At 39.8% G+C, this 26,578-nt stretch overlaps 1 protein-coding gene across 27 annotated transcripts in view; it reads right to left on the bottom strand.

Annotated features, from left to right (window-relative positions):
- NRXN1 (neurexin 1) overlaps window positions 1–26,578 on the bottom strand; it is a 1,233,750-nt gene that overhangs the window by 144,205 nt on the left and 1,062,967 nt on the right. The gene's annotated exons all lie outside the window — the stretch shown is intronic.

The following is a 26,578-nucleotide window of genomic DNA, read 5'->3' as shown; positions in this document are numbered from 1 at the left end:
TCAGAAATACTTGATCAATTTCTATAGTTTTTTACAAAAAAATTACTAGGAAAATGGTGAAACCAAATACTTTCTTCAATATAAAGTGCTTTTTGTTTAGATTGACAATACCTTTGTCTCACATGCATCGATAGAAACACATCAGTTTAAGTACCTGAGAAGTGGGCAAATCCAAAAGACTGAAAGACAGTCAAGGTGCCACAAGTATTCCTTTTATTTTAACTGGGGTCCTGTTCCATACTTGTACTTATTGATTTATATGTTCAAACTCCTATTGACTTCAGCAGGAGAAGGATTAAGCCCTATGTTTGAAATGGTAGATATAAAGCACTAATCTCCGAAGTGCGCAACATCTCTAATTGAAACTCAGTACCTGGCAGGATCTTATTGCAAATTATCAATGAAAAATATTATCCAAATCAAAGCATCCAGTCCCATAACCTTTACTCAGGTACGCAATATCTATGAAATCAACAGCAACATTCATAAAGTGAAGGATTGGATTTTAACTGTAGCCCTGGAAACAAAATCAGCTTCCATTCCGACAAGCAATTTTGGTTTATTTATTCTGCTGTTCTGTAAAACAGGCTATGACTTACCATGCTTCCTGTCTGCTTTGTACAGTTTAACGTGGATATCATTCATTGTGGCTGAACGTACAGCATCATGTTTTAGAAATTACCCCCTTCTTTACCTTCTCTTCATTATGCCATGTAAACTTCTATACACACTCTAATATTTGAAGAAAACACATCCACATAGCATTCTCCCCTGACTTCAAATACTTTTTGTACAAAACACTTCTGTTTTTTTCTTTTAAAATATTTCCCAAAAAAGGAAGCTACAGAGCAAAAGATTGCATTTTACTTTCATAACTTATCTTCATATTGTTGTGGACATTCAAAAAGTGGAATTTCTTCCTGATTGTATGCCATGACCTTTTAACATTCCAGCTCTTCATCCTGGGCCTGAAGTTGCATTCTTTGTATATTCCCCAGACTTCAATGGAAGTTGGAGATGTTCAAGGAGTACCTGATGAAGCCTCATGTGAGCAACATGTGGAAAAAGGCATGTGGATTAATTTCTTCTGTTTGTCTTTCTGCATCTCCATTTTTTTTCATCTTTCGTAGTAATGGGGTATTGATTGATGTTTTCTCATATATCTGACCTAGCTGGATTTTCTTTAATCCTTGCTTATGTTTGGCATTTTTGAATGCTGCTTACATGGCTTTCATAGATGCCTTATCAATTGATTAACTAAATCAGTGAAAGGATATCCTACTTCCATGAATTTTCCCTTGCTTTCACACTTAAAACCGACCATAGTTTATACATTTAAAAATATTCTACCAAATCACTTGTAATAAAGGTTAGATTGTTCAAAATTGAGGGTTGTGAACTTAAGATCAAATTCAGCTCCTAATAAAGTCAAATCAAAGACTCTCATGGAAGTTGGATTGGTGTTTATGCATTGAACAGTCTCATTCTTTTCCATGGGACACTTTATGTGAGTAAATGTCCCCCAGTGTAAGTAATGGTCATTATGAAGAAACGTTTGCAATTTTATGATATGGGCAGACATATACTGGATATTATTTAATGGAAGGTGGATACCAATTCATTTATTTTTAACTTGCTTTCTAAAAGCTTATTTCATTTTAAAATCTTTGCAGTATACAGTGGGTGAAATACTGTGTCCCATTATCGTGTTGTATGATCTGCAAATTATGCTGTAACCTATCTGCAGCAGCCATGCACCCTGGGAGCTAAATACAAATGAAAAGCAGGGTAATAACCATTCACTTTGTAAAGGTCAAATATAAAAATTATTGCTGATTACTTTAGCTCATCTTTCAAAAGAGTAAAAGTGCATAGTCAAATGTATTTTGATTTGGCAATACTAGATTAGTTTAAGTTTTCTTAGCAGATAATACAAAAGGAAGGGCTAAGGGAGATATGGTATGAAACTTCTCAAACTTTAGTTTAATGGAGAGTGCATAGGTTTAGAGCTGAAATAATTAATACCCATATTGGTGACTCAAATAGTAAATTAAAAAAAAAATGACACCATGGAATCAATCAAGACAGTTACAAATGATGAAATGAAAACAGTGTAAAAACAAAATGAAATTCAGGCATAAAAGTTGTAATGGATACACATCTGTTTATCAAATGTTTCTTGCTGAACAATTAGGTTCAGAGTCTGAGCTGCGATAAATCTCCCTGAACTAAACAATGCTATACAAATTTAACCATCTGATAGGAAACATGTTACAGTCTGACACATTGTTTCCCCCTGTTGCATTAATCTAAAAATTTTCAGACATATTTGTTTGTAGTCTTGTCTGCTGGTGTACTGAACAACATTGAATTTAATCACCAAGAAAATTCCCAAATAAAGTTATTTACATGCTATTATACTCTAAATAGAATTCTGGCTTTGAGTTTTTATATCTGTGAGCCTTTGTAAGCATTAAGAAATGCTAAAGAAATGCTTGTCAACAGTAATTCACTGGAAATAACTTATGTGCATAAACTTTAATTTTAGATAGGCCTTTGAATGTCTAGCACAAAATTTCTTGCTGATATAGGTGAGACTTCTTTGATAAAAATAGGAATTAAAAATGACCACTCAAGGTTTGCACAGTAACATTGTCTAGTCTGATTGAATTCTAGATGGCTTAATTTTTCTAACAAATAGACAATATTTTGTCACACTGTAGTGTATTAATTCTGTATGAACAGGTAGACTTCAAGGGAATAACAGTAATTTCAAAGAATCAAGGTAAGGAGAGAGGAGCAACAAAAGTCAAAACTTTCCGTCATATCTAAATCTTGTGGTGAGATTGAGAAGAAGCAATCCAAAAACTCTTAATCATACCTTTGCATCTACAGGTCAGTGGGGTCAGGCTGACTATGTGAACTTCACTAATGTGTATTTTATCTCCTCCCAATTTATTATATTTTCAGTGCTGAAGTGTAATTCTATTTTGTTCTCTGAAATAAAGGTGTCAGTTATTGATGTGAAATAGTAGCATCCTTGAAGAAGAATAAGTAAGAAGGTTGAAAATTGAGAGTCTGTGAAGAACAACTTAAAGGGTAGAGAATATTTTGTTTCTTTGTAACAGCCCTTTACTTGTCAGACAAATTCCCCCTATTAATTACAGTGAGCTACTAGGCAAATAAATAAAATGGGATTATAAAGAGAACTAATAACCCTATCATTGTTTTTGGAAAAACAAAATCCTTAACTTGCTTGCTAAGGGCCTGGGTCTTATGGCAAAGTTCATGTTGACATCAATGGGATGCTTGGGAGAATAAGGGCTGAGAGTGATATTGTCTGTTCAGCTAACACAAAAGGGAAAATCTGACAGAAAAGAGCTAAGGGGCATGAGAAAGGGGTAATGGTGGCTCCATGGCAGTCTCCTGAAAAAGCCTCTCAGCCCCCAGTTTATAAGATGCTCAATACAGTCATGGGGCTAGCCTATGGAATAGGGACCATGCTCTAGTGATGGTCACTGATAGCCTGTGCTAAAGTTCTCCTGATTAATAAAATATGGGTTAGATTTTCAGAGGTGTTTAAATCCAGCTACTACTTTTGCCATCATGGCTACAATCAACTGAGGGTGCAAAGGATAAAATTTAAACCTCTAGCTATCTGATCTGCAATAACATTCACATTACAATTCATTGTGCACCTGTAATTTGACTCCCACAAACAAAAGAAGATGTGGTATTGCAGGCACTATCAATTGCAGGCACAAGTGTTTAACTATGTGGTTTGAATCTGAAATTGTAACACTGGCAGTCACATTAACTCACATGGTAACACTGCATATACGTCTGATTCTGCGGACAACACAGCAGGTGCAATATTACAAGACTTGAAAAAAAACATATATTTATGCATTCAATGTTATTATAACAATGCAAATTGGGTACTTGCTGTAAGGTATATTCAGCTTACCAGCTCATGGAAATTCTGTAAAGCCTTACTCAGATTCAGGTGAAAATGTAATTATCTTCTTTGAGCCTAACTTAGCGAAGTCAATGAGTCTGACCTAGTGAGCAAAGTTACTCATCTGTGTAAGTGTTTGCAGGCTTGGGTCCTTTAGCACGGGATATGCTATTCCACACACCTGCTTCTTCCAATGAAATTGCATGATTACGTACAACATTAGGGGGAGTCTAATTAATATCCTCAGCTAGCCCTATAGCTTCCTAAAGTTAATGTGGTCCCTTCCTGAAACTATCAGGTCCCCATCTGCCCTCAGGCACTGAAAGCTGTGTATCCAAGATATAAGTTTCCTTCTTCTCCAATGCTTAAGGGAAAGCAGATGCACGTCTCTAGGTTATAATGTTTCTTCCTGTTGGCCATCTTGAACAGACATGTCAATCAGCCAGGGGAGACAATTCGAGGGAGAAGCAGCTCTAACGTTAGTTAAAGCAAGTGTAGCAAATAAATAAGGGACAAATTCTACAAAGCTTGCTCACCTAGCATAGTATCTTTCTCCGCAAGTAGCCCCATTAAAGCTAATGGAACCACTCATCTAGAAGAGGGCTATTCAGTATGAGCAAAAATGTCAGAATCTAGCCTTAAGTAAATAGATGGAATAAAATAAAACATCGGTATGTGGTTGTAGATGGGGCCTAAACAAACAAATAATATACATTTAAAAAAACAATACATATCAGATGGACCACAGTCTGCACCCTGAATTCATTAGCATGAGCTCTTCAACTCCATGATCATGCCATACATGCCTATTCAATGGAACAGTTTAATAAAGAGGGCAATGTGTATTGATGCTGAATAGCCAGATAGGATGCACTATAGACACTATAGTGTCTATCAGGTATTTCAAATTAAAAACACACCTAGAAAATAAGATTCTGAAGGATTTTCCCCCTCCATTTTCTTATTTATTGCCATCATTTTCCTACGATTTGTGAAAACATATGAATGTATCACCAATGCTAACCTCTGACCAGTGCTTTAGTTGTGTATTCTGGGAAAGGAGTGCTCAGAATTTGCTCTTTTCAGTGCTTTATCCTCAAGATTTTAATTTTAATTAAATTTTAAATAAAGAAGCTGTCTAAATCCTTTCCATTTATCCAAACGCCTTCCTTCCCTGAGCCATTTAGGAAGCAATTCAGATAAAATAGAATTCTGTGCTCAAAGATTCATGATATTGCAAAACCAAAATCCAATCAATTACGATTTTGCAAAATCAAAAGCAGTACCACCCTTGATTTTACCAGTTTCCTATCAGAGTATCACAGATTTCTATGGTCCTTTTCACCCTAAAGTATCCCCAAATGCTCGATAAAGAACAATAGATACCTAAACAGAAATTACTTCCCCCACCATAGTGAAATGCAGTCACCTCTGGGGTGGAATACAATGGCTTTTTGGCAGCATAAAATACCACTACACAACACTACTCAGCAGAAAGCAAAGAATCAGATTGTGTTGAAAATTGGCCCAGTTATTTGACATACTGAAACAATGAGATTTGTCACATGGTTGCAATTCCCTATTACCACCACTGACCCTAAACATTGTACTTTAACTTCTTATGTTCACCTACAGGCTCTTTGCTTCGTGCTTGCATACGGAATGTGCCCTCAGCTTAGACCATTTTTTAAACATTTCTAATGACATCACTGCAAACACTTAGTAACCTTTTGGTACATTCCTATGAGCTCAAACCAGCCACCTTCTGGTGAGTGTTTTGATTTTGATATTTTTCCACTGGATTAATTAGTGATTCAAGTAAGAGTGTGTTCTTCCTGACTCATGTTTCATCAATATAATGTGATGTCTTCCTTTGTTTGTCTAGTGCTCCAACCTTCGTGTTCAGAGGTTTGTGTATTATATCTAAAGCAAGCGAGAGATGATGAAAAGCAACAATGAGATAAGAAAACATAGGGCCTAGTCTGATAAATTAAAGGTCATAATGTGTTATCAAGCTTTCTAAAAAGATCCTTTGTACTGATTGTGCAGCATTTAAGCAGCTAATGTTGTATGGCTGGTGCTAAAATAAGCAGCAAAATTGATAGGCATCATTAAGGAGCAAGATTGAAGTATAAAAAATGAATTGTTACCAGTACACTACCATGCCCCACATCATCCTCTGAGTGACATTTTGCAGTTCTCTAAGGTATTAGGACTCTGAACTGTTTCTAAACCATAATGTTACCCTTCCTATAGGACTTTATCCAGAAGTCAACTACAGAGTGTTTCTTATTCAAAGCTTTTCAATGGCGGAAAAGCAAAGAATAACATGATCCTTGTCTTCAAAGGCTATTTCAAACCTATTGTCCTTAAAATTAGCTAGGATTGAGATAGTAACCACCAAACGTGACAATGGGACATCACCCGGGTAGCTATCTCATTTTATATTGCCAGAGAGCTGTTATACAGAATGTCACTCGACAGAAATAATACTCACATTATATAAATGAACAATGGCAAAAGAGAAACATTGTGTTCAACTCTTATTTTATATTCCCATCAATCAGTATCCCCACGATTATCTCATATTCAAGTAGAAATCATCAGTAAGTAAGAAAGATCTTATTAACTGCACACAAGTTTCCTAATTAAGTTTAACTGTATTACAAGTGCTAAGGACAGAATATGACACAATTGTTAGAGGGTTATTGCTCAAATTGCTAAATTGTATTATGATCAGTGAAAAAAATTATTAAAAGTTGCATATGTGTGTGTATATATATATATTCATTATTTCTGGATCACAACATAAAATAATTTCAAATGGAAAAATCACTCTCTTGGGGAAAAATTCTGCTCTCGGGTTGCACAGTTTGTAAGTGAGAACAGAATTTGGCCCTCAGTTGTATTAAATAAAGCTACTACAGTTGAACTGGTCTAGTAAACTATGTTTGGAGGCAACATAGGGTTCTGTGAACATTAGTGCAGACACATAAAGCATAATTTCCCTATCATTACATGATTAGTGACATAAAAATAAAAAGAAATCCAAAATAATCAGCATCAACCCTAGCTAACAGGGAATAGGATAAAGTGGATGCAATTGGGAAAATGAAAAATGTTGATTCTATTTTCGTTCATGATGCATGTTAATGCTAGTGAGTTAGCCACCATTATTCCGCAATGAACTGGGCCATAGAGGTGCTTTGTCACAATCACTACATCTGTCCTAAGCTGTGTCAGCTCATTCTCCAAGAGTTATGCATGATTACACACAAGCCAACTGAAACAACAAAAGAGAGGTCATTACTTGGACAAGCCCTTGCAAAGCAAAAAGCCAAAGGCACCCATACTGATAGAAAATGGCATTTAGGAGATAAAAATCTGTTCCGTGTCAGCAGCACAGCAAAAGAAGTAGCCCTTGGCCAAAGCAAGCTTTAGACTTTCAGCTATGTCTAAAAGTGGCATTTCAATTTGTGTATTTATGCCTTGCAGATATTTTACTATAAAAGAATAATCTGTTTCAAATGGAAAGGTTTAAACTTGTACACACTTTTTTTTAATGCTTTTGGCAGGGTATAGCAACAGAAACTGTAAATAATAGAAACAGATGCTCAGCAAGATAAAAGCAGAGGAGTACTTTAGTACTGAAGTACTGTAATGAGCAGTCCATCACGCAATGGCATAATGGCTGTGGGTGGACTCCCAGTAGTGATTTACTTTTATCTGCTAACAAGTGAAATAATCCTGGTTTCCTACCAAAAAAGATGCCAGTAACATTTTCCATATCAGCTAATGTGTGGTGTCTACAGTTCTGGTATATTTTATGAAGTGTGATTCATTTTTTTCATCTGTGAGAAGGTATTTGCATCTAAGGAAATGTTTATCAGTCTGATTAAAGATATACATTTAGGCCTCTAACCTGCAAGCTGCTCCATGCAGATGAACCCCTTCACAGCCTCCAAGAAGCCTTATTGTCAGGGAGGGATCTGTCCACAAAGAGCAGCTGGTGGACAAGGGCTTTTGGGCTAAATTCTGTCCTGATTTATATCCTGGGTATAATAATTTGGTTCTCATTTATTTTTAAGTCTTACTTACTGTGAGTGAATGCACCCCTGTAGTCAGACCCTACACACTATTGTAAAAACCTTTGTACAAAATATGCCTTGTGAGGTATCATTTGAAAACTAATACTCACTGGTCAATAATAGCATGGTGACATGTATGTAGCAACACGATATGTAAAATTATTAGCATAATATAATATAAAGTATAAGTAATGTAAGTAATGTAATGTAGAAGCGGAAATTATAACTGAAATGTGGTTACAAGACAGGTCTGGGGAGTGGACAAACCTGTTTCTTGAAGACAAAGGACAAGACATCCTCACAGTGGGAATGAACTTTATCTCGGGATAAACCTCAGAAAAATGCATTTCAAAGGAAGACTGGACTACAAAGCGAGTGGCAAAAACACCCCAAAGTCTCTCTCTCTCTCTCTCTCTTTTACTAAGAAGACAAAGGAAATAGCCATTTGACTTTGGGAGAGATCTTGACCTGAAATTTGGTCAGCCCTGTTGCTGGGAGCATGTGGTGAGGATTTGATCTTGAATCAAGTCTAGTTTGTTAAGTTTTAGCACTGAAAAGCATGTTATCTTTAGTGACATTTATGACTTTAATGCCTTGTACTTGTACTCACTTAAAATATATCTCTTTGTAGTTAAATAAACTTGCTTTATTCTTTAATCAAACTAATCCAGTGTTGTGATTAAACTGGGCAGTGTGATAACTCCATTTAAAGAAGCAAATGGTTGGATATTGTTCCCTTACAGGAACAATGGACCTAAAATGGACTGGAACTGTCCTTGAGAGGACTGGACCATGCAGAACACATATTTTGGGGGAAAATTCGAAACTGGGAGTGTGTTGGGGTCACCCTGCAAGTAATAAACTGTTGTTTGCTGAAAGAATGTGGCTGTTTGCTGAAAGGCTGCTGGGGTCAGAACTGCTAGAGAAGGGTTGTGTTTGTGCACGGACACTCAGGATATGATCTGCATGCTGTCACACTGTTTGTGAGCAGCCCAGGTGGGAGCTACAGCAGCATAGCATTGTGAGGCACCTGATGTTGCAGGGCAGGGGCGACACAACTCCTGATTGTTCTGGATTGCAAACCGGAATGTCATACTTGTCATATCATCTATGCATTAAATATTATGCATTTATCATAAGACATGATTACCTATGTGTTGCAGAAGAAATGGAGGTGGTAAGCACTGGCTCCTTAGTTAGGTGTTAGGCATCTTACACTAGCTCCTTAGATAGGAATATACCTAGACATACTCTGCAAAGCCTGTTTGAAATCCCCCATCTCACTAATTTTTCATAGACAAGATTTTGGTTTGAAAATGTTTATGCTTCATCTCAGACTTTTTTAGGGGGGAGGGAGCAAGGGGATGATGGAAAAGGCCTCAGAAGCTTGGGAATTAGAGAGCATGGACATTTTATTTTTCCTTGAGATTTGTATTAAAAACAACACTGGAAGCTATTGCAGTGAAATGGCCTGAATTTCCACGTTAAAACTTCTTCTCCTGTAATTATGCTTGGAAGGATGACATTTTTATCAGTAAGTGTTAGTAAAAGTTGATTTCACCGTACACACACAAACCAATGAAAAAATATTCCCATCAATAATAATCAAGATTTACAGATAGGCTATGTAAGAAAAATGCTGCTTGAGCACTTATTAGAGTTTGATTTAAATATATTTACTTTTGTGTATTTTGACATGGGATGTTAATAATTTGTGTTTTAACGGTTAGAAATATTTAACTTTTTTGAATCTCAACAGCTACTGCCATTAAATAATTATTGTCTGACCTCTCAATAATATCCTATAACTGTGAAAATTTAAATAGATAAAAATAGAAAAAAATGCTTAAAAATAAACATCATTATCTATCAAAATTTTATATATAAATTGACCTTTGTCAAGTCTACCTATAATACTTCCTAAACTTCAGGGCTTGGGGAGTTATTTTTTAGGGGGAAAATGAAAAATAACAGTTATCACCTTCCTGAGAACCACATGCAGATTGGACCCGCCATGGGCAGATATTCTTCTCTCTCTGCAAATGGGGCAGAGAGGCCATTTGTGGGGAAAGGAATCTGTACAGGGGTAGTGGGACGGGATGGGCTGGAGGAAATAAGAGAGGGACAGGGAACCCACTTACATAGAAATTTAGTCCCTGACTCACACAGCACTTAAACACATGTTTAACATTAAGCCTGTGAGTAGTCCTTTTAAACCAGGGATCTCAAATTCAAATCACCACGAGGGCCACATGAGGACTAGTACATTGGCCCGAGGGCCGCATCACTGAAATCTTTTCATACAATGATACAAAAGTATAGTAAAAAATGAAGAGTAATATAGTATGCTATTAAAAGTCAATGTATTAACTTTTTTTAAACTGTAATGCAAAGAGGGATTTTAATAAAATAGAAACACTCAATAATGTTTGAAGCTTGGCTGCCAGTGAAGTCAGCGCCTATGGCAGGCAGCAGGAAATAACTCCATGGGCCACGTGTGGCCCGCGGGCCGCATGTTTGAGACCCCTGTTTTAAACTCAATGGGGCTGTTCCTGTGCTTAATATTAAGCATATGCTTAAGTGCTTTGCTGAATCAGAGCCAAAACAAATTTTCTCCAGGCTGCTGATCCCTCCTCTGGTGGTTCCAGAGAGCAGTAGGAGTAAGATAGTCCTGCACTGTCTGGGAACCAGAGGCGAAGGCAGAAGGTCCCAAAGTGAGGTCTTACATGCAGATAGCCCTGACCTCCAGCAGATGAGCCCAGGTCAACAGGTTCCACCTCTCTCCCAAAATCCTTTCCCTTGGGAGAGGCTACTCTGTATTAAAAGAAGTAAAGCTAAATTGCAAAGGTAAGTAGCCTAAAGTTGGGCACATAAATCTATGCAGGCACTTAAATCAATGGCTTGATTTTCAGAGTGAATCTGTGATGAATTATTGAAATACAAAGCAGTCTGTATTGAACCATTTAAGTCCCTGTGAATCTGCAAGGAAATATTTAAGCAGTAGGCAATCACCAATACTTTTAATTTTTCCTTTTCTTTTACAAAATCCATTTGCAAGTGCATGCATATAAAAAAAAGTAAACTCTACTCCTCCTTTAAAATACTTACAGAAGTTAAATAGGAAAATGAATATAATCTGTGAAAGAAAATGGCTCTGCTGATACAATTTACAAATTCACTCTTTCTCAGGAAACTACTCGACCTTTTTAACGATAGATTGAAAAACAGTATGTTAAAAAAAATTGGTAAGGATATTAGCATCTTCCCTGCTTTATAAATTCAAGTATCTTTATTAACACAAAGCACTAATGCATGATTAAAATATGATGCAATACACTATTTAAGTATTAGGTATTTTTATTTTTAAAGGCTTGGTGCTATGATAAAATATTAAATAAACATATAGCTCCAAACAGACAGTATATTAACAGGAAAAATGTTCAAGATTCTTTAGTAATAAAATATTAATGACTTTCTTGGTTTAATAAATGTATATAGAATTCACAGGAAAGAACATATCCTATCATCGATCCACACTCATTACTTCAAGTGAAATTATTGGCTTGAAATCAATAAGTAGCCGGCACAGTTTCAACATAGTAAACTGGGAGTTACACTGATTATTCTCATTGTTATTAATGCATACACATAGAAGATGCTATTCCCTTGTACAAAACTGAACATTTACACTCAGGACTTTAGCAAGAACTTAGAAATCAATGTTCAGGGCTAAGACTGAAATATACCCACTTAAGATTTAAAAGATAGCTGATCATTAAAGGTGGGTTACTACTATCAATAAAGCAAAATATTAAATACCCATTATTGATAAAATCAGAAGGCCATCCCATTTTGATTTGTGTACAGAAAATTCATGGTCATTCTGCCTATGGAGTAATAGCAGGTAACAAAGGTAGAATGACAGAGGAATTCATAGAATATCAGGATTGGAAGGGACCTCAGGAGGTCATCTTGTCCAACCCCCTGCTCAAAGCAGTACCAATCCCCAATTTTTGCCCCAGATCCCTAAATGGCCCCTTCAAGGATTAAGCTCATAACCCTGGGTTTAGCAGGCCAATGCTCAAACCACTGAGCTATCCCTCCTCAGGGAGAGCCATTCTCTTTGGCTGAGACCTTTTGAGATGGTGCTTACATCTGAGGATTTTCTTAATCTCAACAAGACTTTGACTTAAGCCTGCAGATGAGAATTTAACTATTTCACTGCTCATCATTTTAGAAGAAACATCCACCTACTTTGGGATTATGAATGTGACTGGGTAGTATTTCTGGTGGGGTATGGGAGGCAAAAATTGCACCTACATACTTTCTTTACACATTTGGCTTCAGCATCCACACCTTGTCATTTCCTGATTTTTGAGTAAATAGCAGTGCATTCTTAACATTCTCTTAAGGTTATGTCTACACTACGAAATGAGGTCGAATTTATAGAAGTCGATTTTTTAGAAAGTGATTTTATACAGTCGATTGTGTGTGTCCCCACACTAACGCACTAAGTGCATTAAGTCAGTGGAGTGCGTCCACAGTACTGAGGCTAGCGTCGACTTTCAGAGAGTTGCACTGTGCGTAGCCATCCCACAGTTCCCGCAGTCTCTGCCGCCCATTGGAATTCTGGGTTAAGCTCCCAATACCCGATGGGGCAAAAACATTGTTGCGGGTGGTTTTGGGTACATGTTGTCAGTCACACCTCCCTCCGTGAAATAATGGCAGACAATCGTTTCACGCCTTTTTTCCATGTGGGCACCATACTACTTTCAGCAGATGGTGCAGTAGGACTCTAACCGTCATCATCGTCATCCACCGCTTCCGCTGCCACTCTGCTCTCCTGCTCTCCTGGTGCTCTCGCAGGGCTGCTTCTGCTGCAACTCTGCTTGGCTGCTCTCGTCTCGCCATACCTCGGCAAGCATGCAGCCCACTCAGCTGTTGTGTCCTGGCAGCAGATAGTGCAGTAGGACTGCTAATCGTTGTCGTTGTCATCCACCACTTCTGCTGGCACTCTTCTCTCCTGGTGATCTCACGGGGCCACTTCCACTGCAACTCTGCTCAGCTGCTCTTGTCTCGCCATACCACGGCAAGCGTGCAGCCCCCTTAGCTGTTGTGTCCTGGCTGCAGACAGTGCAGTAGGTCTGCAAAACTGGTCAACCAACCAGGGCCAGTGCAACCACTAGGTGGTCGCCTACGGCGCCAAGTGGTTGGGGGCGGCCAAAAGTGCGCTCTGGGGAGGCGGTGGAGCGGAGGTGAGCTGGGGCAGGGGGGCGCAGGGAGGGCCGCCTGCAGCAAGTAATGGGGGGGCAGTGCACAGGAGAACTGCTCCCCGCCCCAGCTCACCTGTGCTCCGCCTCCTCCCTGAGCACGCAGCCCCGCTCTGCTTCTCTCCCTCCCAGGCTTGTGTGCCAAACAGCTGATTGGCGCCGCAAGCCTGGGAGGCGGGAGAAGCGGCGGCATGCTCAGGGAGGAGGAGGAGCAGAGGTGAGCTGGTGCGGGGAGTTGCCATACGGTTCCCCGGGCCAAGGGAGGGGGAGGCGGGGAGTTGCCGCACGGCTCCCCAGGCCGAGGGGAGGGAGGGAGGGATGGGGCGGCGGGGAGCTGCTGCAGGGCTGGAGGAGGGGGTGGGCACGAGGTGGACGTTTCGCCTAGGGCGTGAAACATCCTTGCACCGGCCCTGCATCCAACCACCGCTTCCCTGCAATCCTGCTGTCCTGCAGATGCCAAACCACGGCAAGAATGGAGCCCCCTCAGATCACCGTGGCAATTATGAGCATTGTAAACACCTCACGCATTATCGTGCAGTATATGCAGAACCAGAACCTGCAAAAAGAGGTGAGGAGGTGATGGCAGCGTGATGACAAGACTGATAAGGACATGGACACAGACTTCTCTCAAAGCACGGGCCCCGGCAATTTGGCCATCCTGGTGGCAGTGGGGCAGGCTCATTCTGTAGGATGCCGATTCTGGGCCTGGGAAACAAGCACAGAGTGGTGGGACCGCATAGTGTTGCAGGTCTGGGATGATTCCCAGTGGCTGCGAAAATTTCGCATGCATAAGGGCATTTTCATGGAACTTTGTGACTTGCTTTCCCCTGCCCTGAAGTGCAAGAATACCAAAATGAGAGCAGCCCTCACAGTTCACAAGTGAGTGGCGATAGCCGTCTGGAAGCTTACAATGCCAGACAGCTACCGGTCAGTCAGGAATCAATTTGGAGTGGGCAAATCTACTGTGGGGGCTGCTGTGATCCAAGTAGCCAACGCAAACACTGAGCTGCTGCTATCAAGGGTAGTGTCTCTGGGAAATGTGCAGGTCATAGTGGATGGCTTTGCTGCAATGGGATTCCCTAACTGTGGTGGGGCATCTGGGTGAGCAGGCTATGGAACTTGGGGAGGAGGGTGGTTGGTTACACAGGGCCTTCAGTGGCAGTCTGTGCCTTTCCTGCACCTCAACTATATACCAGAGCATATCAGTTTGATCCTCCAGTAGCCTCAGCATTGCATCCTGCCTCCTTTCATCATGCTGCCGCCACCTTTCCTCTTGATCCTGCCACCTCTCCTGTTGCTCCAGCCTCCTGTCCTCGTGTTCATTTTGTGCTTTCCTGGACTCTGCCATTGTCTGCCTCCACACATTCTGCTGGGCTCTTTCAGTTTGGGTGGATTGCATGCGAGAACATGTCATTGTGAGTGTGGTTTTTTTGCATTTGTATCTGCACTAGCCTCTGAGACGGAGATGCTAGTTGCAGCATTGAAACATTTGCAGCTGCGGGAGGAAAAAAAGGGAGATTAAAATTGAAAAAGACACATTGGCCATTTAAGAGGAGAGTCTAAAGTTTTCGGGTTAACGTGCAGCACAACCCAACTAACCCCCCCACACACACCCAATTCTCTAGGATGATCACTTCATCCCTCCCCCCACTGCGTGGATAACAGCAGGGATGATTCCTTTTCAGCCACAGGCAAACAGTCCAGCAAGAATGGCCACCTCTGATGTCCCCTAAATAAAATTCCCCTATTTCAACCAGGTGACCATGAGTGAGATCACTCTCCTGAGGATAACACAGAGAGATAAAGAACGGATGTTGCTTGAATGCCAGCAAACACCGGGACCACACGCTGCCACGCATTCTTATGCAATGATTCCAGACTATGTGCTACTGGCCTGCCATGGTAACATGTCCTACCATGGAGGACGCAATAAGGCTGCCCTCCCCAGAAACCTTTTGCAAAGGCTTTGGGAGTACCTCCAGAACAGCTTCATTGAGATATCCCTGGAGGATTTCCGCCCCATCCCCAGATACGTTAACTGACTTTTCCAGTAGCTGTACTGGCCGTGAATGCATCCCAAGTCTTCAGGGCAAATTAATCATTAAACACACTTGCTTTTAAACCGTATATTATATTTACAAAGGTACGCTCACCAGAGCTGTCTTCTCCGCCTTCAAGGTCCAGGAGCCCAGGTTGGCAGGGTTGAGAGGGTGATAAACCGGGTTGGCTCCAGGGTGATAAAACACTTCCTGGCTGTTGGGGAGAACGGTTTCTCCGCTTGCCTGATGTGAGCTATCTCCCCCTCATCATCATCTTCCTCATCCCCAAAATCCTCATCCCTGTTGCGTGAGACTCCCCCCTTGCAGGTGTCCACAGACGGGGGGGGGGGGGGGCAGGGGTAGGGGCACCTCCTAGAATTGCATGCAGCTCATCATAGAAGCGGCATGTCTGGGGCTCTGACCCTGAGCGGGCGTTTGCCTCTTGCATTTTTTGGTAGGCTTGCCTAAGATCCTTAAGTTTCATGCGGCACTGCTGTGGGTCCCTGTGATAGCCTCTGTCCTTCATTCCCTTGGAGATTTTTTCAAATATTTTGGCATTTTGTCTTTTGGAGTTCTGATAGCATGGATGCATCTCCCCACACAGCGATCAGATCCAGTACCTCTCATTCAGTCCATGCTGGAGCTCTTTTGCGATTCTGGGACTCCATGCTCACCTCTGCTAATGAGCTCTGCATGGTCACCTCTGCTGATGAGCTCACCACACTGGCCAAACAGGAAACGAAATTCAAAAGTTTGCGGGGCTTTTCCTGTCTACCTGGCCAGTGCATCCGAGTTCAGAGTGCTGTCCAGAGCAGTCACAATGGAGCACTGTGGGATAGCTCCCGGAGGCCAACACCATTGAATTGCGTCCACACTAACCCAAATTCGACCAGGCGATGTTGATTTCAGCGCTAATCCCCTCATCAGGGAGGAGTACAGAAATTGATTTTAAGAGCCCATTACATCAACAAAAATGGCTTCGTTGTGTGGATGGGCGCAGGATTAAATCAATCTAACGCTGCTAAATTCAACCTAAACTCGTAGTGTAGACCAGGGCTCAGAGACACACAACTTCAGTGGGATTTTGCACGAGACAAGAATGCAAGACTGTGACTCTAAGCTGAAAAACACTTGGGGATCAAAACATCTGTAAAGTAATAGTATATCCGATGTTCTGATATTTTAAGAATGCATACCATACACAACCATCATTAAATGAAACCTTTAGCATCGTGTGGCCTTTTGAACAGAGCACATTTATTTTTCTGGAATTATCTCTCTCCCTTTTAGGCAGCCACAACCCTGAAGTTATAAATAAAGTAGCCCATTATTGCTTACCGCTTATTATGGCTTAGCAGTTTTGTATTTAGGGAAAATCAATTTTGCCTTTATGTGTACAACTTTTTGTTTCATATTCGACTTTTTAGTGCCCACTAAACTTAATGCAGCACTAAAGACAAAAGTTTATAGGCCTGATTCAGATATCAATTACACCAATTTATCTGTGCAATTCCACTGCCTTTAATTGAGTTGCTCCAATTTACATGGATGAGAGACCAGAAACAGGTTCACTGATTGTAAAGAAATAGTAGTAATTGTGCCTCTGGTACACAGGTGTATGTTAAACCTCTACATAAACTTTATTGGAGATTGGGCATTATCCGGAATGTGACAATTGCTGAGTTTATAAGATCATTAGATCAGATAAATCATGGAAGCCATCCATTTTTTTCTGATGGATGGGATATGCTGCCAAAATGACCCTCTAGTTCAGAATAACTACTATGCCTTACTTTGAATCAAGGTAATTTACTCCTGGAAAGATCAAAAAGAAGAGACAGGCTCACAGATTTTTTTTAATTGTATGATATGATTAAATAATGCTGCAGAATTGGTTAAAATGGAGTTGCCATTTTGAAAACATGGAAATCTAAAGGTTCAGAGAATCATAGAATCATAGAATATCAGGGTTGGAAGGGACCTCAGGAGGTCATCTAGTCCAACCCCCTGCTCAAAGCAGGACCAATCCCCAACTAAGGTCTCCTTTGTTAAATATGCTTTTCTTGCTTAACTGGCAAGGTTTCAGACTGTGCCAAGGCTATATATGCTGCAGTGGAAGGAGCTTGATGTAATATAAAGAAAAAGAGTCAAGAGTGGTGGTACAAGAGAGATGAAGCTGCATGGTGCACGTATGCATGTGCACTCAAGTGAGAGATGAATATCTTCATGGACCCCTGAGTACCTTAGGATAGGTCTCTTGAAATTTTATCTGGAACAAAGCAGAGTGTCATTTTGCCTATTCTGATATGAATTATAGTGCCTGTTTTGGAATTAGTTAGCTTAATAGAAGTTCTTGACCTGAAGACAATTGTGATTGTCAGAGAAATGTGATACCATTCTGCTGTCACATTTCACAACACCAGTAAAATATAACCAGGAACTCATGTACAAATGTGACCAAAATAAGAACACCTCATGTTTGGGGGAACAAATCAAATACAATGTCATTATATATGAATTAATTTTGTGTTTCATATTTTAAATAAGAAATTGTTTGGCTGAAGGGCTCAGCACAGCACTGATTTGTGCTGTCCTGAGAAAGGCTCAGGTCTCACAGCAACCTGAGGGTTGCTCCAGGAATTAACAGAAACTAGCTCCATCACAAAAGTGACATGTTTAATTTGGGTAAAGAGTGCACCTATTATACTGCTCTCTTGCATACTCTATTGGCTGACATTGGCACGGCATTAATATAAGGCTTAGTGCAACTTGCATGCTCTCCCATTAGGTAAGTGGACTAGAATTAGGGTCAAAGGCCTAATGCTGCAAGTCCTTACTCATGAAAGAAGTCCTTACTCACTCACAAGAAGTACCACTGAAGTCAATGGGGAATAGGGCATGAGATAGGGAGGAGGGAGACCTGTGTTCTATGACTCACTGTGCAACATCGAGCAAGCAAGCTAAAGGTACAACTGGAAAATAGGGATAATGATATTTACCCTCCTTTTCAAAGTGCTCTGCTTTTCACAGATGAAATGCACTATCTAAATGCTAGCTTGTATTATCTGCAGGAGAGATTAGATGACACAGAATCCAATATGATAAATTAAGTGACTAAAGATTTGCAGAATGAGGCCCCCAAATCTATTCTCCTTATTCACACAAGTGAGCCCACTGATGTCAGTGTAAATACTCATGCGAGTAAAGTGAACAAGATAGATGAGGTCAGGTTGAAAAGGATAGAGAAATAGAGCACTATTCCGTGAAATAAATAAATAAAATACAGCTGGGGGATTGGCATTGGTCTATAATTTTGTCCTGATGCCTGTGGCTTTCATATGGGGAAAGAAAATAATTGCAGAATTAATGCCCCAAAATACGAATATGCATTTATGTGAATCCAAAAATATGAAGGAAGCTGTAAGGTAACTAAAATGTTTGACAAAATACTTGATTTAGTACTGCTTTTTTCTTTTCATTTATGAAACTCCTCCAGATTTGGCTAAGCAATTTTAATATACCCCACTGGGTTTTGTAAATCATGAAATGATGAGGTAAATGTGAAATATGTGATGGTAAGGACATTAAACAGATTACCGCTGAAGAAAAGATTCACCACATATGGCTGATATTTCAGGCTTTGCAGTCTGACTTAAGGAAATCATTAACAGACAGTGGTCTTCCTAGGATACCTCTAATACGTCCAGTGGGACTAGCTGTTACAGAAGCTTTCCTTATAGATCTGTGATTCGTGGGAGCACTGTTTAATTCCCCCCTTCCTCCCATTTCCTCTAACCATTATAGGAATCCCCAGGGACCCTGTGATGTTGTTAAGGAATTCAGTTTCCACCTCACACCATATCTAATTACTATAATCAGTTATATTTACCATCCCTTGTCATAAAGCAAAAATGAACACAAATCTGTTTCTTCTATTTTATAACTGTTCTTTATGAAAACTGCTCATTTGACATTTTCTTCCTCCTTCTTTACTAGAAGCATTGTGTCATTTTATTGTATTTAACTGAAATATGTTATACCTTCTGTGATAAAGTAATGACAACCAAAGCACATATTTTATCAAAATCTGAATTTAATTACACAATCTATCAAGTCTAAGAAGGGATGAACCTTTGCATTTTACCAGGATATCTATGATGAAAGAAAAGAAAAGAAAAGAAAAGAAAAGAAAAGAAAAGAAAAGAAAAGAAAAGAAAAGAAGATAAGATCTGTCTGCAGACTCAGAGAAACATTATTATTCAGCATTATCTGACAGAAAATTCTGATAATCTGTCAAATTAAAAAGATGATTTGACAAAATTTATTGAAACAACTTTTTAAGAAGAGACTTACTGCAAACTCTTGTTTGGACAGTAGCCAGCCTCTTTAAATAAAAATGATTGAAGGATAGAAATTTTGTAATCTTTTAAAGCTTTTTTTTTTTCATTGACCTTATATCAGTTTCAACAGAAGATGACCTAACAAAATATGAGGGGAAAGTGCACTGCTATTTTTATTATCACCAACCACTGACATGATCTGTGAAATGACATTGAAAAAGGGTCCTAATCTCACACAGGAACATAGGAATTGTCATATATGATCAAGCAGTGGTCAGTACCGAATGCTTCAGAGGAAGATGAAAGAAACCAGTCGTAGACAATTGTGGAATCACATCCCCATCAAGGAAATTTCATCCTTAACTCAATCCGTTAATTGTTGGCTTATTGTAATTGTAAGGATGTTCCTGGTATCCGTATAAATATCCAGTCTTTTTGGAATTCTTTTAAGCTCTTGGACTCCTGAATCCCATTAGGCTCTTGATATTTTGTGGCAGTGAGTTCCATGGGTTAATTATGGATTGTTTAAAAAATCATTTTCTTTGCTCTTTTTTAAATGTTTCAGTTCCTACAAATGTTCTCATGTTCTTGTATTATGAGAAAAGTCTAACAAGGAGTAATTTACTTCTCTATATCATTTATTCTATTATATACCCCTATAATAGCCCCTTTTTTCCACTTCCTTGCTAAACTAAGTGGTTCCAGTCGCTTCAGTGACTCCTCATAGGGAATTTTCTCCATGTCTTTAATAAATATTGTCACCCATCTCTTAACCTCTTCTATTTCTGCTATAATTTTTTGAGGTAAGGCGACAAGAGCTGAACATAGTATTCCAGGTGAGAGTGTGCCACTGATTTATATAACAGTTTTATAATATTTTCAGTATTATTTTTTATCCCATTCTTTATGCATTCTAAGATCGTGTTCGCTTTTTTGACCATTATTGTGCACTGAGTAGAGGTTTTCTCTTTGGTCTTTGTCTGGAGTCGTTACAGTTAATTTAGATCCCAGCAGTAATAATTATCCCACCCATGTGAATTACCTTCCATGCATCAACTAAGATTTCCACCTGCTATTGTGATGCCTATTCACCTATCTTTATCAGGTCCCTGTGGTGTCTTCTCCAGTATAGACTAACCTAAATTTGTGTAATCTATAACTATTGCTATCTCAACGTTCCATCCCTTTTCAATATTAGTAATAAATATATTGTTTATGGTATAAATCAGCATAGTTCCACTGCAGTGAATGGATTTACACTAATGATTTAAACTAGCTGAGAATCTGGCCCTTTGCTTTCAGTTTCTTAGCCAGTTTATGATCTATGAAAAAACTTTACCTTTCCCCCCTGAATAGCTTCTTGTGAGGGACTTTAACAAAAGCTTTGTGAAAGTCCAAATAAATTATATTCACTGGTTCTCCTTTATCTCTTCTATCAATCTATAATAGATTTAGCAGTAATGGGAGTTACCTGTGGAAGTTCCCAGGTGTAGAAGTGAGATTAATAGAATCCCAGGAAAGCTGACTTCTTGAACGTGTGAAATTCATTACAGCATGTTGATGAGTTTTGCCTCCCAAGTATCTCAGGATTTACCTCTATTGGGTAAACCAAAGAACTACAGAGCCACTGGTATCTTTCTTTCTCTCTTCTCACCACGAGGTTCATGGACCAGATGCCTTCTAGATCCAAGTAGAGAGAGGACACTCCCTTTTGCACACAAATGTTTTCCCCATGCTGTGCATTTTACCTTCTCTGTTTCCCTAAGTGAAGGGTTCTTGGGAGTTCATCTGCATAATAGTTATTCCCTGGGAAGAACTGGAGTTTAACGAGCAGGCCTAGTTTCACTGGTCCCACATTGGTTTTCAGAGCCTGTGTGACAAAGGGCACAGGGACAATGGATGCTCCATCTGATGGGGGGATTATGCCTACCTTACAGTGGCCACAAGTTTGAGAATGGGCAGTAAGACCCTTTATATCTGAGGCCTCCTCCTGGCTTCTCCAGCTCAGTGGCTGTTTTCCTTTGGACTATGCTTCTTCTGGGGCCTTGCTCCCCACAAGCAATGCGGTGCTACTCTTCTAAGTTTGTGAGTTCAGCCAGCAATTGTAACAGCTGGTTCTTCAGCATCCACTGTGTACACCACTGGGTTTGATTCATCAAGAAGTCTGTCTGTAGAAATGTTAAAGCCCTTGAATCACTACTGTCTTAAAGCAGCAAAGGAGAGGATAAGGAGAAAGATGAGGTGGATATGTTCTCCCAGCCACATAGGGAAACTGTCTCAGAGGGAAAGGGGAATGGGGAGAAGGAAGGTAAGCTATGTGTGTCCCACTGGCCAAAGAAAAAGTAGTGGGACCTCCCTCACATCTCACTTTGGATCGATTGGACACCCTTGCAGGCCTATGCTGTCTTAACATGGAGAACGTTCTGAAGCTCCATGAGCTGATGGTAATAGCTCAAGGTGTAAATAAGATTATCCTGCAATCATTGAGTAGGCATCCACATTTCATGTCATCATCCCATGTTGGGCATTTTGAACCTGGGTGGAGGCAGTCACAACAGGTGGCAAAATATGTTTCCAACTCATTAGACTACCCAAGGAAATGAAGGATGAATTGCAAGATTGGGAATGGTTCTGAAGGAGATGAATGATCTTTCCTGGCAGTCAGAATGGATCCTAGCAACAGACCTCCAAGTCTATTCAGATGTGATGGTGGGATTTTGGGTTGGGAGTATATTTCCAAGGACGGTGGTGTGCAGAGTAATGGCCACTGCATGGGATGCTTTGGGATTGCTATAGGATATCATCCATTAAGGATTTTTTTCTAGTCCTAATGAAGTTATGATGTAGAGGAAGAAATGTTTAGACAAGCAGTTCCTACTCTGGCCTGACAGTCAATCAGTGGTCCATATTAACAGCCTGGGCAGAAAATCTCCTAAAATTATGCAGTCTGTGTGCTATGATGTCTAACTCTAAACATTTACCTTAGAGTCAGTCGCATCCCAGGAATAGATATCAGATTGCTAATGCTCTGTCTCATTTCCAGGTGGAGAGGGTCTGAGCATCTAGATGAAATCTAGCCATGATGGCCCCATTCCTGGCTCCTAACTGCTTTGGGTTTGGCAGAAAGATTGATAACCCCTAAGATCTTGAGAGAGGCCCTAGGACAACATCAGATTTTCAGGATTCTTAGCCTTCGTGGATAAAACAGGGTGAAACCACATTACTACGTGGCTCATACCCAAGTTCTCAGTTGCATTAGTCCAGAAGGGCATGTCTAAACCACACTGGGATTTCATCTTATGCCAGCATAGCTGGTTTTTCTAACTCATACAGGTGATCTTGGGTGTGCAGGTTCCTGGAGGGCTTGGCTTGATCATAACCCCAACAGGATCTCTATCACGCAGTCACTATTCAGGTCCTATCTGCTCCAGTGGTATGGAAACGGATCTTTCTGGGAGTGTTTTTGGCAGCTTTTTCCTGTGCCACCTGTGTTGGAGAGATTGTAGTGGTGTCAGACCTAGAGGTGTTAGAGAGGGCATTGGCAGGGGGTGCTTCACGCTACAGCAGACAGGGACTGTGTTTCACCTATGCTTTTCTAAGATGGTTAAAGTGGGCTAGAGATCCATGATGGTTGTCTGGAAATGCAAGTTTGCCCATTCCATGCTCTGCTGGCATATCACTTATCTCATCCTGCAGTACCAGGCCCCTCTCTGTCTCCTCTGGGACAACAGTTTTGTGCCTAGATACCAGTCTGCCCATATCTAATGTACTGGTTATTGCAGAAAATACTTTGGATCAGTGGGACTTTGACTCTGTGCTCTCGGAGGCCCAGAGTCAGTTTCTCACACATCCTGATAATTAACTTGGGAGAGAATGATGTGGTTTGGGGGACAGGGGATAATCACCTCGTGAAAAGGGAGTTTTGACGGCATGCTCAGAAGTTTTCTCAGTCCCAATAAATAAGGTCAGAAAACCTTCTGAGGGGCAAACCATGAGCCAGAAAAGGGGCAAACAAAGGTAGCAAAATTTAGTAAGGAAGTGGGGAGAGGTGTCAGCCATCAGGCATATAGGAACATAATGTATAGGTTCCTGAATTTAATTTAGGAGAACGGAATGCATGCATGCAGTGCAGTTCTAGGCATTTTTTTATTGCTCATCGAAAGATGAATGGATCTACTCTTCATCAGAGGGAGCATCCTAGTGAGCTTCTGGATCAGGAGTTAAATGAAGTACAGGTGCATTAGCAGGGCCCAAACTCATCCCAGTCCCAGCCACAGGACTGGGAGTTGGTGAGCAAAATCAGTACAACCAGTGAGAGCTGGGATGGGGGAAGCTATGGATTTAATTCGGAGCACAGATTGAAGTACCCTTCATTATAGCTCAGATGTTTAACTCAAAAAAAAAGGCCAAGTCTGGTGCCAAATCTCACTGGCTGGGAGGTGACTAAAAAGGCCTTAAGGCACTGAATAAGTTAGCTGCTGGATACTTTTGCAGGAAAAGGAGGGTTACATCTCTTCTATAATACATTTTGTTGTATTAATGTATATATTATTTTTGTTTCTATACTTTATTCTGTTACATGTCTTTCCCATTTTTCCAATGTTTGCTTTTATTTTGTTATGCCTGTAAAGAAATAGAGTTCAAATGTATATATGTTTACATGTGTGTTCACACCCTCCTCTACAAATATCAGCATAAACACACATACACTATGCGTGTGTGCATGCACATATGTATTTTATTAAATATAATATTTAGTTTACAGTGTATTTTGGGAAGAATGTATATGATCACTTCAAAGCATGTTTTTTTGACTTCCAGTAAACATATAGTAAGAGAATAATAGCCTAGTGTGAAGTGTTAGCTGCACTGTTTCGTTATCTACAAATTCTGATTGATTATTGTAAAATTGCTAGGAGGCACAATAAGAGAAAGAACAACATTCTGGCAAAATGGAAGGTATCTAAGGCCACGTCTACACTACCCGCCGGATTGGGGGGTAGTGATCGATCTATCCGGGATCGATTTATCGCGTCTAGTGTATACTAGGTCAAGAGGTGGAAGCGGAGTCGACGGGGAGCGGCAGCTGTCGATCCCGCACCACAAGGACTCAAAGTAAGTGATTCTAAGTCGATCTAAGATATGTCGACTTCAGTTATGCTATTCTTGTAGCTGAAGTTGCGTATCTTAGATCGATCCCCCCCCCTTAGTGTAGACCAGGCCTTTGATACTACACAGGCACTGAAATTAAAACAAACATGTTTGCAAGCACAGGTTCCCTTTTTAGACTAAAACATTATCACTCTGAATATAATCTTCCTTTTGTAAAGTAATAGAAGGAGAATGAGTTTCAGCGTAGCAGCCGTGTTAGTCTGTATCCGCAAAAAGAACAGGAGTACTTGTGGTGGAAACTGGAAGAAAGATGTTTCTAAATATTTTAGAGAAAAAGAGATCCACTGTATATTTTAAAATAACAGATTTATTAATTAACATGCTACTCTGGTTTATTCTTAATTAAGCAATACAGAAGCAAGAAGAGGGGGTAAATCTGTGTTTAAATATTTTGGTGAGAGATGCTTTATAAAATTAGATAGAAAAATCTCAGAAAACAGAAACTGCAGAAACCCATATCTTTGGCACTGAAATGAAAGTTAATGCCCCATAATGCAGGAATCTATTACAATTTGTCCATCCACCAAACATCTGATATATCAGCTAGTTCACTGGGTAGTCAGGATGGTTAAGTGGTCCTGTCAATCCTTAAAGTACTAATAACAGCAACACTTCTGAAACGGATATAGCAGGAGATATAACAGTGTTTGCCAACCTGCAATATCTGACAGCTTTAAGAATTCACTTCTAGAAATAGTGCTTTCAGGAGAGCTGGAGTGATATCTCTCAAAATGGCACCACTTACATATTTGGAGAAAAATCAATCTTGCACACTTCTGAACTATTCCGTGTTTGGAGGTATCCACACTCTTCTGAGCTGGTTTGATGTATCTCAAAGTGAGATATCAATGCAAGTATATGAAGAAACTATGCCATTCTGAAGAAAGGCATAGCAAAAGTTCAGCATTAGATGAAATAACATGAGAAAAATCAAAAGTAAAGTATGGAAAGATGATATGTTGATTAGAAGGGGGAAAAAACAACTTTTGAAGATGATGTTATTGTATGAAGAAGGACAATATGATGCTACTGATAAAAACTCAAGGAAAATTAAAGCTTTACAATGGTTGTGCATGAGACAAGCAATAAAACAAGCAAGGAAATTCTGAGCTATATTTGAAAGAGTAGCTTTAATCAACCTCAACCATAGCTACTGTGGGGACAGCAAATATAAACAGAAATACAACAAATAATATTTTATCATTTTACAGAAATTATCTAGAAGCCCTGTCTCTACACAACAATCTAGGTAAGATTTTTAATGAAAAGGAAAGTGTCCTCATTTTAGCACTCACCATTGTTGGTACTGCAGCACATAAGAGGTGACTCTCAGAATATCTTACATTCCACTAGGAAAATTGGCCATTATCTTTTGCACAAAAGTCTAGGTATGTTCTAAATTTATGGAAAGTCAAAAAAAAATGTAACTGAAGTCTTGGGCATGGTCTGAATGTATTGCTTCAGCATGGTCATTTCCTTATTTTTAAATGGGATCATTAGAGTATTCTGTATATTAACGTGCCAGTACTACAGCTCTTATATTGCATGTTTTCGTTTCTGTAAAATGGAGCTATCAGTATGTTAATGTTTGTTTCTTTCCTTAGGGTTTGGGATATTGCTCTAAAGTCAGACTTTTTCCATACCAGTGGATAGCTACTTTAGAGCTTCAAAAGATTGCAACCAGTGTAAAGGAAAATAATGCCATATTTCA

This window comes from Eretmochelys imbricata, chromosome 3 (assembly GCF_965152235.1).
Source record: "Eretmochelys imbricata isolate rEreImb1 chromosome 3, rEreImb1.hap1, whole genome shotgun sequence".
In the NCBI taxonomy this organism is placed as follows: Eukaryota; Metazoa; Chordata; order Testudines; family Cheloniidae; genus Eretmochelys; species Eretmochelys imbricata.
This window is presented reverse-complemented; position numbering and strand designations above follow the sequence as displayed.